This window comes from Pelophylax lessonae (genome assembly GCF_965119305.1).
Source record: "Pelophylax lessonae genome assembly, chromosome: 9".
Taxonomy (NCBI): Eukaryota; Metazoa; Chordata; class Amphibia; order Anura; family Ranidae; genus Pelophylax; species Pelophylax lessonae.
In genome coordinates this window covers 32221894-32237790 of record NC_138776.1, presented here as the reverse complement: position 1 = coordinate 32237790, position 15897 = coordinate 32221894, and the positions used below count along the sequence as shown (strand labels likewise).

At 47.3% G+C, this 15897-nt stretch overlaps 1 protein-coding gene across 1 annotated transcript in view; it reads right to left on the bottom strand.

Moving 5' to 3' along the window:
• The window catches only part of LOC309563283 (alpha-2-macroglobulin-like protein 1), a gene marked incomplete at its 3' end in the record, with an annotated part of 181820 nt that overhangs the window by 34739 nt on the left and 131184 nt on the right, over positions 1-15897 (bottom strand). The window lies entirely within an intron of this gene.

Below are 15897 nucleotides of genomic sequence, written 5' to 3'. Positions count from 1 at the left end.
AACCTCATAATGGGCACAGCAGGTGTGCAGACCCAAGAAGCCAGTACAGGGATGGTAGAAGACCCTCATAATAGGCACAGCAGGTGTGGAAACCCAAGAACTCAGTGCAAGGATGGTGGGAGACCCTTATAATGGGCACAGCAAGTGTGCAGACAAAAGAACTCAGTGCAAGGATGGGGGGAGACCCTCATAATGGGCACAGCAGGTGTGCAGACCCAAGAACTCAGTGCATGGACAGTGGCAGACCCTCATAATGGGCACAGCAGGTGTGCAGACCCAAGAAACCAGTACAGGGATGGTAGAAGACCCTCAGAATAGGCACAGCAGGTGTGTAAACCCAAGAACTGAGTGCAAGGATGGTGGGAGAACCTCATAATGGGCACAGCAGGTGTGCAGATCCAAGAACCCAATGCAGGGATAGTGGGAGACATTCATAATCGGTACATCAAGTGTCCAGAGCCAAGAACTTAGCACAGAGATCTTGCTAATATAGTTCCTAAGTGATAGAAGAACCTGTCAGGGGGTTAATCTTTTGAAAATAATGGCACCTGAACCTGCGTTTTGCTATCATGGGCAGAATCGCAGTGATTCAGCCGTGGTCCCAAAAACGGCCAAGTGAGAATGGAGTCTAAGCCCTGGTTCACACATATGCGGTTCTGGATGCGTTTTCAATCACGGCAAAACAGCGTCACGTTTTAAGTGCTATTAAAAACCTGCATTTTGCGATTTTAGTGCATTTTGAGATCACAGACAGAATCGCAGAGATTCTGCCACGGTCCAAAGATGCCTAGGTGTGAACAGGGCCTTAATGGAGCGGACACCAGAGCTTGATTTGGCTGCTAAAATTCCTAAAAGCACTTCTGCCTAATTAAAAACATCAACCCTTCATATATTTTTTAATCAGGACAAGTAGATTGTCACGAGGGACAAGTAGATTAGGACCCTGATTTAGTCCTTTGGACAAGTAGTATTTTTTAAAAATCTCCTGGGCTCCTTATTGCTGGACCATGACAGTCATTGATTACCAGTGAGTCCCACATAGATTGCCGCCATGACCTGTCACAGCTGTTGAGTTCAGGGCCTGCTTCAAAACAGAACCTGGGACTCAAGTGGTAAAAATCTCAATCATAAAAATATGATTAAAGGCAAAAAAAATTGAACCACTTGCCGACCATACAGCTGTGGCCAAAGGTTTTGATAATGACACAAATATAAAATTTTCACAAAGTCTGCTGCCTCAATTTTTATGATGGCAATTTGCATACAGTGGGTACGGAAAGTATTCAGACCCCCTTAAATTTTTCACTCTTTGTTATATTGCAGCCATTTGCTAAAATCATTTAGGTTCATTCTTCTTCCTCATGAATGTACACATAGCACCCCATACTGACAGAAAAACACAGAATTGTTGACATTGTTGCAGATTTATTAAAAAAGAAAAACTGAAATATCACATGGTCCTAAGTATTCAGACCCTTTGCTGTGACACTCATATATTTAACTCAGGTGCTTTCCATTTCTTCTGATCATCCTTGAGATGGTTCTACACCTTCATTTGAGTCCAGCTGTGTTTGATTATACTGATTGGACTTGATTAGGAAAGCCACACACCTGTCTATATAAGACCTTCCAGATCGCAATGCACGTCAGAGCAAATGAGAATCATGAGGTCAAAGGAACTGCCTGAAGAGCTCAGAGACAGAATTGTGGCAAGGCACAGATCTGGCCAAGGTTACAAAAAGATTTCTGCTGCACTTAAGGTTCCTAAGAGCACAGTGGCCTCCATAATCCTCAAATGGAAGACGTTTGGGACGACCAGAACCCTTCCTAGAGCTGGCCGTCCGGCCAAACTGAGCTATCGGGGGAGAAGAGCCTTGGTGAGAGAGGTAAAGAAGAACCCAAAGATTACTGTGGCTGAGCTCCAGAGATGCAGTCAGGAGATGGGAGAAAGTTGTAGAAAGTCAACCATCACTGCAGCCCTCCACCAGTCGGGGCTTTATAGCAGAGTGGCCCGACGGAAGCCTCTCCTCAGTGTAAGACACATGAAAGCCCACATGGAGTTTGCTAAAGAACACCTGAAGGACTCCAAGATGGTGAGAAATAAGATTCTCTGGTCTGATGAGACCAAAATAGAACTTTTTGGCCTTAATTCTAAGCGGTATGTGTGGAGAAAACCAGGCACTGCTCATCACCTGTCCAATACAGTCCCAACAGTGAAGCATGGTGGTGGCAGCATCATGCTGTGGGGGTGTTTTTCAGCTGCAGGGACAGGACGACTGGTTGCAATCGAGGGAAAGATGAATGCAGCCAAGTACAGGGATATCCTGGACAAAAACCTTCTCCAGAGTGCTCTGGACCTCAGACTGGGCCGAAGGTTTACCTTCCAACAAGACAATGACCCTAAGCACACAGCTAAAATAACGAAGGAGTGGCTTCACAACAACTCCGTGACTGTTCTTGAATGGTCCAGCCAGAGCCCTGACTTAAACCCAATTGAGCATCTCTGGAGAGACCTAAAAATGGCTGTCCACCAATGTTTACCATCCAACCTCACAGAACTGGAGAGGATCTGCAAGGAGGAATGGCAGAGGATCCCCAAATCCAGGTGTGAAAGACTTGTTGCATCTTTCCCAAAAAGACTCCTGGCTGTATTAGATCAAAAGGGGGCTTCTACTAAATACTGAGCAAAGGGTCTGAATACTTAGGACCATGTGATATTTCAGTTTTTCTTTTTTAATAAATCTGCAACAATGTCAACAATTCTATGTTTTTCTGTCAGTATGGGGTGCTATGTGTACATTTATGAGGAAGAAGAATGAACTTAAATGATTTTAGCAAATGGCTGCAATACAACAAAGAGTGAAAAATTTAAGGGGGTCTGAATACTTTCCGTACCCACTGTATACTCCAGAATGTTATGAAAAGTCATCAGATAAATTGTAGCTAATTGTAAAGTCCCTCTTTGCCTTGAAAATGAACTTAATCCCTTAAAAACTTTTCCACATGCATTTGTGAAGATGGCTTCAGGGTGCCCAAGTCAGTCCAGAAAGCGCCAGGACCGTCTCCTACAGTTGATTCAGTTGCGGGATCGGGGCACCAGCAGTGCAGAGCTTGCTCAGGAATGGCAGCAGGCAGGTGTGAGTACATCTACAGGCACAGTGAGGAGAAGACTTTTGGAGGATGGCCTGGTGTCAAGAACGGCAGCAATGAAGCCACTTCTCCCCAGGAAAAACATCAGAGACAGACTGATATTCTGCAAAAGGTACCGGGATTGGACTGCTGAGGACTGGGGTAAAGACATTTTGTCTGATGAATCTTCTTTCCGATTGTTTGTGGCATCCGGAATCTGAAAAAAAAATCTCGTGCGGAGAAGAAAAGGTGAGCGCTACCATCAGTCCTGTTTCATGCCAACAGTAAAGCATCCTGAGACCATTCATATGTTGGGTTATTTCTCAGCCAAGGGAGTGGGCTCACTCACAATTTTGCCTAAGAACACAGCCATGAATGAAGAATGGTACAAACATCCTCCGAGAGCAACTTCTCCCAACCACCCAAGAACAGTTTGGTGAGGAACAATGCCTTTTACAGCATGATGGAGCACCTTGCCGTATGGTAAAAGGGATAACTAAGTGGCTTGAGGAACAAAACATCAAAACTTTGTGTCCATGGCCTGGAAACTCCCCAGACCTTAATCCCATTGAGAACTCGTGGTCAATATTTAAGAGGCGGGTGAACAAAAAAAAAAAGCACAAATTCTGACAAAGTCCAAGCATTGATGCAAGAATGGGCTGCCATCAGTCAGGATTTGGCCCATAAGTTGATTGACAGCACGCCAGGGGGAATTGCAGAGGTCTGGAAAAAGAAGGGTCAACACTGCAAATATTGACTCTTTGCCTAAACTTTAAGCCTTTGACACATGAAATGTTTGTAATTATACTTCAGTATCCCATAGTAACATCTGACAAAAATATCTAAAAACACTGAAGCAGCAGACTTTGTGAAAATGTATATTTGTATCATTCTCAAAACTTTTGGCCAAGGTTGTATACTGTATATATACGGCGGCAAGACAGCTCTGCTGTGCAGGATCATGTACCTAGTATTGGATTGGACGCAGCGGGAGCTGATTGGCAGGTGCGGTGGACTCGATGGCCGCCAGCACCCGCCGATGCTTCAGTACACAAGCAGAACGACAGTCTGGCTATGTAAACAAAGCAGATCAGCGTTCTGTCAGTACAGAAGGCATGGATTCTGAGTCTCTGCTAAGCAGGGGAACCGATCCATGACTTCTTGTAGTACAAGCACCTCCCCCCACAGTAGTAACCCACTGGTCAGGCACACCTTTACCCCCTTGATCGCCCCTGATGTTAACCCCTTCCAAGCCAGTGTCATTAGTACAGTGAAAGTGCATATTTATAGCACTGATCACTGTATTAGTGTCACTGGTCCCCAAAAAGTGTCAAAAGTGTCAGTTAGTGTCCCGACTGTATGCCGCAATATCGCAGTCCCACTATAAGTCGCTGGTCGCCACCATTACTAGTAAAAAAAAAAATAATAATAATATGCCAAAGTTTGTAGACGCTATAACTTTTGCACAAACCAATTAACCGCTTGCCGACCGCCGCAGTAAATAGTCGGTGGTCAGCCCCTCACAGGCAGAGCGACGTAGGTCTACGTCGCTAGCCTGTGAGGGTCTCGGGAGCGAGCGCGCGCCACCAGAGTAATTTTACAGTAACAGTGTGTGACGGAATCCGGACACCACCGACTGGGTATCTCCGCCAGTAACCTGCTTCCTAAGCTCTGGAACACCGGATCCGTGATTCTGGCTATAGTTACCCCAAGAACTAGACAGTACAAGTTTTGGAGTGAAATCAGAATGAACTGTTTATTAAAACCAACTCACAGACTTTTATACATTGGAGAAGTATGTCATTGGCCAGTCAAATATTTACACAAAATATCACACAATAGCTACGATAACGAGGTAGGGCTGACCATGATATCATTAACATACCAATTAACTGAGCACTTAAATCAGCCTAGGTGGAATGCACAGAATGCTAGCAGGCAAACAATATATGACACAATTAAACACCTGAACATTCAGGAATCTCATTCCAGGCCAGACACACCGGCATCGAGATCCCAAAGAACAATAGACAGCATTAAAGTGTGACACATCCCCGTAGCAGACAATGGGCTGCTGTGTGAAAGACAGATGGCTTGAGTTGATGAGACTACCAAAAAGAATTGCTCCACACAGACAGTGGCCAGGAGTCTAGCTTCCTAATTCTGTGACAATACTTCCCCCCTGTTCCATAGTCCGGCAGACCCAGCTAGATCCAATACGGGTCAGCTTGGGGATGTCCGGGAGCCATACTACAATCACAGTTCAGTTTGCAGAGAAAGTCCATCTGCATTGCCATTTTGTCGTCCCGGCCTGTACTGTAGTTTTTGGTCACCCTGTGCCCCTTATAGACACAGGGTGATTTACACATAAGAAGGACTGGGGATGCTGGACAAGGAGTCTCCCACCCTCCCTAAAGCAATTGGGGTTTCACAAGCCCCCCAACCAAAGTGACTCACGTCACATATCTCCCCTTTCGGCAGGAGACTAACACAGAAGGAGACCCCAAACGGGTTGACTTTGAAGTTAGTCCGTAGTTCCAGTCCCCCAATGTTTGTACCCACACAGCACCCCAAACAAATTGTCCGGAACGGATCATTACTCACCCAGCCAACCTCTGCCTCTCTTGTAGAACACAACCCCTGCTGTGGAGAAGTGTGGACTGGTCCTTCTCCCTGGAGTCCATTTAGCCGTTGGAGAGAAGACAGGGTGACTGGGATCACTCCATCATGCTGTTGGGGATCTGGGCCGACTGCCCAGTATCCCTGGGGTATGCAGGTGGAGACTGTAGTCTCATATACTTTTTCTGTATGAAAATCCACCAGTGATTGCACAACAAGGCTGACCTCCTCCTGTCCCAATGCCAGACCTTTTTCTGGGGTTGTGTAAGTGGGAACCAAAGTCTCATCCACTACCACAGGGAATCCATCTTCTATTAGTTGGGGGCAGAGGCCAGCAGCGCTCTGCTCTGTTGCCAGCCCTTCTGCTGGGTTGGGGTTGGCGAATACTACCCCCAGAACCTGGTTGGGGGTCTGCTGTAGAGAGGAGGGATCACTTACCTCCTCCTCCTTGTATTCCTGCGGGGTAGGTGGGGGATCTGGACCGGCCGTCCAGCATCCCTGTAGGTCTGGTGCAGAGACCGCGGTCCCATCTGCACCATTGGGGTCAGGTCTGTTGTCTCCCTGTGGTTGGGGAGAAGGATTAGTTGTCTCCTGTCCCTGGAAGGTACACTGCTGTAGCTGGGGACCTGGGCCGGCTGCCCAGCCTCCCTGTAGGGCCGGTAGAGAGACCTCGGTCCCATCTCCAGCAGCCATCGGTGGGTCTTCACAGTACCCCCAGTCTGTACTGTCTCTCCAACCAAGGAGAGACTGTTGTGGGCAGAGGCCAGTAGCGTTCTGCCCAGCTTCCAGCTTTTCCACTGTGAAGTAAATTGAAACATCGGTGACCTTGCACACATCCTTCAGGGCCACCGATTGTTGTATACAGGGGTCCACAGCGCCATGCTCTGAAGTGAGCTGTTCTGCAGGAGTCTCACCGGGTTGTTCCTCCTCAATAGAAAAGTCTATTAAATCCCCAGTCTCTGGTGGTGTCTGGGGATCGAGGTTCACCATCTCCTTTCTGTGGAATCCAGAAGATGTTACTGGTGCTGGGCAGAGGCTAGCAGAGCTCTGCCCTGTTGTCAGCACTTTAGCTTTGGGAACAGCAATCTCCGGAGTTTCCACTGCCGACTCATAGGCATGCTGCTGAACGTGTCCTAGCAGTTTCCTGCATGCCCTTTCCAGATGCTGTTCTTTCCTTAGCAAGTGTTCTAGATCAGGTTCAAGCTCTGAGACCCCTGTGAGACGGAGCATAGCCTCTCTGTATTCTCGCAGGTTCTCAAGGGTAGGTTCCCCTTCATCCCCAAACACAAAGACATCTGTAAGGCTCTCCCACAGCAATCCAGGGCCACCAAAGTCATATCCCTCCGGAGAGCATTCTGATGTCTCTCCTAAATATTTCTGCTCTGCGTGCCATTGCAGAGCCCGATATTGATTGTCCAGCTCTATCTCCTGCTGGACCAGCCTGTCCAACTCGGATACCCATTGCTCCTGGGGCCGCTCTCCCAGGAATGCCATCCGCAACTTCCGTTGATCACTGGCCTGTTCCCCTGGGGTTGGAAAGCACTTTACCTGGTATATACCAGTAGAGATGTATAGAACTGTTCGCCGGCGAACAGTTCCCGGCGAACTTAGCATGTTCGCGTTCGCCGCTGCCGGCGAACATATGCGATGTTCGGTCCGCCCCCCATAAGACATCATTGAGGCAAACTTTGACCCTGAACTTTACAGTCAGCAGACACATTTCCAGCCAATCAGCGTACCTCCCTCCCACACCCTCCCACCTCCTATAAATAAGCAAGGGCAGCATCCATCTTAGATCATTCTGAAGCAGTGTGTGTAGTGAGAGAAGGGAGAGCTGCTGCTGCTGCTGCTGCTGTTAAGCTAGGGACAGTTAGTCAGTGTTCCTGGTCTTTGTTCTTGGTCCACTACTGCTGTAATATCAGCACCCCAAAAAGCCCTTCTAAGGGCTGGTATTTGTGTTTTTTTTTTTTTTTTTTATATATATATATATATATATACCTAGCGTCCCCAAAAGCCCTTTTAAGGGCTGGTAATTGAGTTGTTTCTTCATATATATATATATCTATATCTATCTAGTGTCCCCAAAAGCCCTTTTAAGGGCTGGTAATTGAGGATTTTTTTATTTATATATATACATATATATATATATATAGTGTCCCCAAAAGCCCTTTCAAGGGCTGGTAAGGTAATAGATTTTTTTCTTTATATATATATATATATATATATATCTATTGTACACTGCAGTTGCCTGCCCGCTGTGTGTGAGAGGCCACAGACCTACCACAGACTGTACTGTGTGCACACCACACTCATTTTGGGTGGCACAGGCACAGTACCTGGCATTTTAAAAAATATTTTTTTTTTCTCTGTCATAATTGCAGTGAGTGCTGTGTCAGGTCCACAGAGTGCACTGTACCCACTGCAGTGCACTGCCCACCACTGATATATATACGTTGGCACAGCATCTTGTTGCAATAAATTGAAAAAAAAAATATTTTTTATTATTGCAGTTGCCTGGGCTGCCAGTGACTGTCAGGTCCACAGAGTGTACTGTGCCCACTGCAGTGCCACTGTGTGCCCACCCACCACTGATATATAAGGTGGCACAGCAGCTTGCAAAGTAAAAAAAATATATATATTTTTTTAAATTGCAGTTGCCTGGGTGCCAGTGACTGCTGTCAGGTCCACAGAGAGTGTACTGTGCCACTGCCCACCCACCACTGATATATAAGGTGGCACAGCAGCTTGCAAAGTAAAAAAAATATATATATTTTTTTAAATTGCAGTTGCCTGGGTGCCAGTGACTGCTGTCAGGTCCACAGAGAGTGTACTGTGCCACTGCCCACCCACCACTGATATATAAGGTGGCACAGCAGCTTGCAAAGTAAAAAATATATATATATATTTTTAAATTGCAGTTGCCTGGGTGCCAGTGACTGCTGTCAGGTCCACAGAGAGTGTACTGTGCCACTGCCCACCCACCACTGATATATAAGGTGGCACAGCAGCTTGCAAAGTAAAAAAATATATATATATTTTTTAAATTGCAGTTGTCTGGGTGCCAGTGACTGCTGTCAGGTCCACAGAGAGTGTACTGTGCCACTGCCCACCCACCACTGATATATAAGGTGGCACAGCAGCTTGCAAAGTAAAAAAAAATATATATATTTTTTAAATTGCAGTTGCCTGGGTGCCAGTGACTGCTGTCAGGTCCACAGAGAGTGTACTGTGCCACTGCCCACCCACCACTGATATATAAGGTGGCACAGCAGCTTGCACTCATAGTACAACAGTAACAACACATTAAAAAAAAAATGACAGGCAGAGGCAGGCCACCCCGCAAGGGCCGTCGTGGTCGTGGTGCTGTGATTTCCTTAGGCTCTAGAATAATGCCCAGTGTTCAGAGGCCACCACAGCCCCTGAACTCAAAAAATTCTGAGGCCATAGTTGACTGGCTTACACAGGACACCCAATCGTCTACAGCTTCCGCTCGGAACCTTAATGCACCATCCTCCTCCAGCTGAGCTTCGGGCACCTCTCAATTTACCACTCGCCAGCCCGCCGGCACCACCACCAACACTAGCACCACAGCCGCTTCACTTGATCCGTCAGAGGAGTTATTTTCACATCAGTTTGAAGAAATAAGTGATGCGCAACTATTAGTGCCAGAGGATGTAGATAACGGGGATATGTCTCAGTCAGGCAGCATTATACACATGGACGTACATTGTGATGATGATGATGTTGTACCTGCTGCTGCTGCCTTTGCTGAGTTGTCAAGTGAAGCGGCTGATGATGACGATGTGTCTGTGGATGTCACCTGGGTGCCTGCTCGAAGAGCAGAAGAAGAGGGGGAAAGTTCAGATGGGGAGACAGAGAGGAGGAGGAGACGAGTTGGAAGCAGGGGGAGGAGGTCATCGCAAGGAGCTAGTGGCGCAGTCAGACAGCATGTAGATTCGGCACCCGGGGTCAGCCAGACAGCACGCCAATCAACGCAAGCTGTTGCCACCACCAGAATGCCGTCCTTGCAAAGCTCAGCAGTGTGGCATTTTTTTTGTGTGTCTGCCTCTGATATCAGCGATGCCATTTGTAACCTGTGCCAAAAGAAACTGAGTCGTGGGAAGTCCAACACCCACCTAGGTACAACTGCTTTGCGAAGGCACATGATCTCACATCACAAACGCCTATGGGATCAACACATGAGTAAAAGCAGCACACAAACTGAAAGCCACCATCCTCCTCCTGGTCCAGCATCTTCAGCCACGTCAACCACTGCTGTCCTCCATGCCCCCTATCAACAACCCGCCCCTCCGCCTCTCACCTTCAGCAGTTCCTGCTCGTCACCTGCCCACAGTCAGGTGTCTGTGAAGGAAATGTTTGAGCGCAAAAAGCCAATCTCGCAGAGTCACCCCCTTGCCTTGCGTCTGACAGCTGGCTTGTCGGAACTCTTAGCCCGCCAGCTTTTACCATACAAGCTGGTGGAGTCTGAGGCCTTCAAAAAATTTGTCGCTATTGGGACACCGCAGTGGAAGGTACCCGGCCGAAATTATTTTTCACAAAAGGCAATCCCCAACCTGTACTCTATTGTGGAAAAGGAAATCATGTCACGTCTGGCACACAGTGTTGGGGCAAGGGTCCATCTGACCACTGATAGCTGGTCTGCAAAGCACGGTCAGGGCAGGTATATAACGTACACTGCGCATTGGGTAAACCTGCTGGCGGCTGCCAAGCATGGAATGCGTGGCTCTGCTGCAGAGGAGTTGGTGACACCGCCACGACTTGCAGGCAGGCCTGCTGCCACCTCCTCTACTCCTCCTACTCCATCCTCTTTGCTAACCTCCTCGGCTGAGTCCTCTTCTGCTGTTGCGTCTTGCTCCACACCAACTGCACCCCCCCAGCTCCCCAGGGGCTATTCCACATGCCGGATACGACAGTGTCACGCTGTCTTGGGGTTGACTTGCCTGAAAGCAGAGAGTCACACCGGACCAGCACTACTGTCCGCCCTGAATGCACAGGTGGATCAGTGGCTGACCCCGCACCAACTGGAGATCGGCAAAGTGGTGTGTGACAACGGGAGCAATTTGTTGGCGGCATTGAATTTGGGCAAGTTGACACATGTGCCGTGCATGGCACATGTGTTGAATCTGATTGTGCAAGGTTTTGTGCAGAAGTACCCAGGCTTACAGGACGTCCTCAAGCAGGCCAGGAAGGTGTGTGGCCATTTCAGGCGTTCCTACACAGCCATGGCGCACTTTGCAGATATTCAGCGGCGAAACAACATGCCAGTGAGGCGCTTGATTTGCGACAGCCCGACACGTTGGAATTCAACACTGCTAATGTTCGACCGCCTGCTCCAACAAGAAAAAGCGGTCAACGAGTATTTGTATGACCGGGGTGCTAGGACAGCCTCTGCGGAGCTGGGTATTTTTTTGCCACGCTACTGGACGCTCATGCGCAATGCCTGTAGGCTCATGCGTCCTTTTGAGGAGGTGACAAACCTAGTGAGTCGCACTGAAGGCACCATCAGCGACATCATCCCATATGTTTTTTTCCTGGAGCGTGCCCTGCGAAGAGTGCTGGATCAGGCCGTAGATGAGCGTGAAGAGGAAGAGGAAGAGTTGTGGTCACCATCACCACCACCAGAAACAGCCTTACCATCGATTGCTGGACCTGCGGCAACACTGGAAGAGGAGTGTGAGGAAGAGGAGTCAGAGGAGGAATGTGGCTTTGAGGAGGAGGAACACCAACCACAGCAGGCATCCCAGGGTGCTCGTTGTCACCTATCTGGTACCCGTGGTGTTGTACGTGGCTGGGGGGAAGAACACACCTTCAATGACATCAGTGAGGACGAGGAATTGGACATGAGTAGCTCGGCATCCAACCTTGTGCAAATGGGGTCTTTCATGCTGTCATGCCTGTTGAGAGACCCTCGTATAAAAAGGCTGAAGGAGAACGACCTGTACTGGGTGGCCACGCTACTAGACCCCCGGTATAAGCAGAAAGTCTGTGACATGTTACCCAATTACCGGCAGTCGCAAAGGATGCAGCAGCTACAAAATAAGTTAAAAACTATGCTCTACACAGCGTATAAGGGTGATGTCACAGCACAACGGGAATCCAACAGGGGAAGAGGTGAAAGTAATCCTCCTCCTACCACCACAACCACGCCGGCAAGGACAGGACGCTTTACAGACGTCTTGTTGATGGAGGACATGCGGAGCTTTTTTAGTCCTATGCATCGCCACAGCCCTTCGGGGTCCACCCTCAGAGAACGACTCGACCGACAGGTAGCAGACTACCTTGCCTTAACTGCAGATATCGACACTCTGAGGAGCGATGAACCCCTTGACTACTGGGTGTGCAGGCTTGACCTGTGGCCTGAGCTATCCCAGTTTGCCATTGAACTTCTGGCCTGCCCCGCTTCAAGTGTGCTGTCAGAAAGGACCTTCAGCGCAGCAGGAGGTATTGTCACTGAGAAGAGAAGTCGCCTAGGTCAAAAAAGTCTTGATTACCTCACGTTTATTAAGATGAATGAGGCATGGATCCCGAAGGGACTGACAGTGGGGGATGCATTTGACTAAAAAAGGCCTGGTGATGACTGAGATGCCTTGGCCTAAAAATGGTCCACACGCTGCTGTATATAATCATTCTCTGCATGCCGGATGACTTACGTGACGTCTCCGCCACCAACTACGGTTCAAGCAGCAATGTTTTAGTGCACTTTCTGCCTTAAAACCTCAATTTTTCAGGCCGCTGCTACAGCAGCGGCTGCAACAATACCTACTTTTTCATGCATGTGTACATGCCTAATTTTTCTGGCCTCTGGTGCTACACTGTGGCTGCAAAAAAACAAAAAAAAAGGCACATACATGTGTCAATTCCCCTTCGTGATCGTTACCTTGTCGTGGTGAAGGGGCTTGCGTATCACAATGAAGCGATCACCTCTAGGATTGTGTTGGCACACCCCAGATGATAAGGTCGTTGCTTCATTGTGTACAGACCAAAAGCGATCCGCAGGATAATTTTTCATTAAAAAAAACATTCATTTTCTTTCATTCTTTCTGCGGAGCTGGGTATTTTTTGGCCGCGTTACTGAATGCTCATGAACAATGGCTGTAGGCTCATGCGTCCTTTTGCGGAGATGACAACCCTGGTGGTCAGTCGAACCCAAGGCAACATCATCGACCTCATCCCATATGCGTTTTTTCTGGAGCGTGCCCTGCGAAGAGTACTGGATCAGGCTGTAGATGAGCATGAAGAGGAAGAGTTGTGGTCCTCATCACCACCAGAAGCAGCCTTGTCGTTGTCAATTGCTGGACCTGTGGCAACGCAGAGAGAGAGGAGTCTGAAGAAGAGAAGTCAGAGGAGGAAGGTGGCTTTGAGGAGGTGGAATACCAGCCACAGCAGGCGTCCCAGGGGGCTTGTTCTCACCTTTCGGGGACCCTTGGTGTTGTATGTGGCTGGGTGGAGGAAGAGACCTTCAATGATGTCAGTGAGGACAAGGAACGGGACATGGCTAGCTTGGTATCCAACCTTGTGCAAATTGGGAGTTTGCGGTTGTGCAAATGGACTGACTGACTGTTAAACGGGGAGTTTGGTCTGTCAGAGTTTGGTCTGTCACTGTGAAGCGGGCGACGGGCGTAACCCTTACACTACTTGACCGATAAAACATCATACCTGATCGTATTCACACACTGGATGTTTTAGTGCTGGTTTACACTGCCGCTACCACTAAAGTAGCGTCGCTTCCAGTGCGACTTTGGCGCGACTTAGCGCGACTTTGGCGCGACCTCATCGCGAGGTGACTTTTTATTTGGCCAATCACAATATCATGTTTTGTGACCGTCACCTAATTTCCTTTTCCTGTTTTTTGTTTTACATATTTCCCCATGTGTGCAGTGTTGTCTGTGTCATAGCTCAACTGATAGGCATGTTTGCCTTGGCATATCATATTTCAGCTTGCCAGAAAGAAAAAAAGACAGCTGGAAAGACACTGCATTAGTTTTCTACTAAAAATCATAAGAAAAATGCTGTTCTTTTTGGGTTGTGGACATACTACAGAGCTGAAACTTGACAGGTACACTTTTTAGACCCCCCAGACACTAAATACAAAAAATGACATGCCTGCCTAAAAAAATGCCCGATAAATGCCTGCAAGAGAAAAAGACAGCCGCAGAGAAGCCGTATTCCTGAAAATATAAGAAAAATGCTGTTTTTTAGGGGTTCTGGACATGCTACAGAGCTGAAACTTGACAGGTACACTTTTGTGACCCCCCAGACACTAAATACAAAAAATGACATGCCTGCCTAAAAAAATGCCCGATAAATGCCTGCAAGAGAAAAAGACAGCCGCAGAGAAGCCGTATTCCTGAAAATATAAGAAAAATGCTGTTTTTTAGGGGTTCTGGACATGCTACAGAGCTGAAACTTGACAGGTACACTTTTGTGACCCCCCAGACACTAAATACAAAAAATGACATGCCTGCCTAAAAAAATGCCCGATAAATGCCTGCAAGAGAAAAAGACAGCCGCAGAGAAGCCGTATTCCTGAAAATATAAGAAAAATGCTGTTTTTTAGGGGTTCTCGACATGCTACAGAGCTGAAACTTGACAGGTACACTTTTGTGACCCCCCAGACACTAAATACAAAAAATGACATGCCTGCCTAAAAAAATGCCCGCTAAATGCCTGCAAGAGAAAAAGACAGCCGCAGAGAAGCCGTATTCCTGAAAATATAAGAAAAATGCTGTTTTTTAGGGGTTCTGGACATGCTACAGAGCTGAAACTTGACAGGTACACTTTTGTGACCCCCCAGACACTAAATACAAAAAATGACATGCCTGCCTAAAAAAATGCCCGATAAATGCCTGCAAGAGAAAAAGCCAGCCGCAGAGAAGCCGTATTCCTGAAAATATAAGAAAAATGCTGTTTTTTAGGGGTTCTGGACATGCTACAGAGCTGAAACTTGACAGGTACACTTTTGTGACCCCCCAGACACTAAATACAAAAAATGACATGCCTGCCTAAAAAAAAGCCCGATAAATGCCTGCAAGAGAAAAAGACAGCCGCAGAGAAGCCGTATTCCTGAAAATATAAGAAAAATGCTGTTTTTTAGGGGTTCTGGACATGCTACAGAGCTGAAACTTGACAGGTACACTTTTGTGACCCCCCAGACACTAAATACAAAAAATGACATGCCTGCCTAAAAAAATGCCAGCTAAATGCCTGCAAGAGAAAAAGCCAGCCGCAGAGAAGCCGTATTCCTGAAAATATAAGAAAAATGCTGTTTTTTAGGGGTTCTGGACATGCTACAGAGCTGAAACTTGACAGGTACACTTTTGTGACCCCCCAGACACTAAATACAAAAAATGACATGCCTGCCTAAAAAAATGCCCGATAAATGCCTGCAAGAGAAAAAGACAGCCGCAGAGAAGCCGTATTCCTGAAAATATAAGAAAAATGCTGTTTTTTAGGGGTTCTCGACATGCTACAGAGCTGAAACTTGACAGGTACACTTTTGTGACCCCCCAGACACTAAATACAAAAAATGACATGCCTGCCTAAAAAAATGCCCGATAAATGCCTGCAAGAGAAAAAGACAGCCGCAGAGAAGCCGTATTCCTGAAAATATAAGAAAAATGCTGTTTTTTAGGGGTTCTGGACATGCTACAGAGCTGAAACTTGACAGGTACACTTTTGTGACCCCCCAGACACTAAATACAAAAAATGACATGCCTGCCTAAAAAAATGCCCGATAAATGCCTGCAAGAGAAAAAGACAGCCGCAGAGAAGCCGTATTCCTGAAAATATAAGAAAAATGCTGTTTTTTAGGGGTTCTGGACATGCTACAGAGCTGAAACTTGACAGGTACACTTTTGTGACCCCCCAGACACTAAATACAAAAAATGACATGCCTGCCTAAAAAAATGCCCGATAAATGCCTGCAAGAGAAAAAGACAGCCGCAGAGAAGCCGTATTCCTGAAAATATAAGAAAAATGCTGTTTATTAGGGGTTCTGGACATGCTACAGAGCTGAAACTTGACAGGTACACTTTTGTGACCCCCCAGACACTAAATACAAAAAATGACATGCCTGCCTAAAAAAATGCCCGATAAATGCCTGCAAGAGAAAAAGACAGCCGCAGAGAA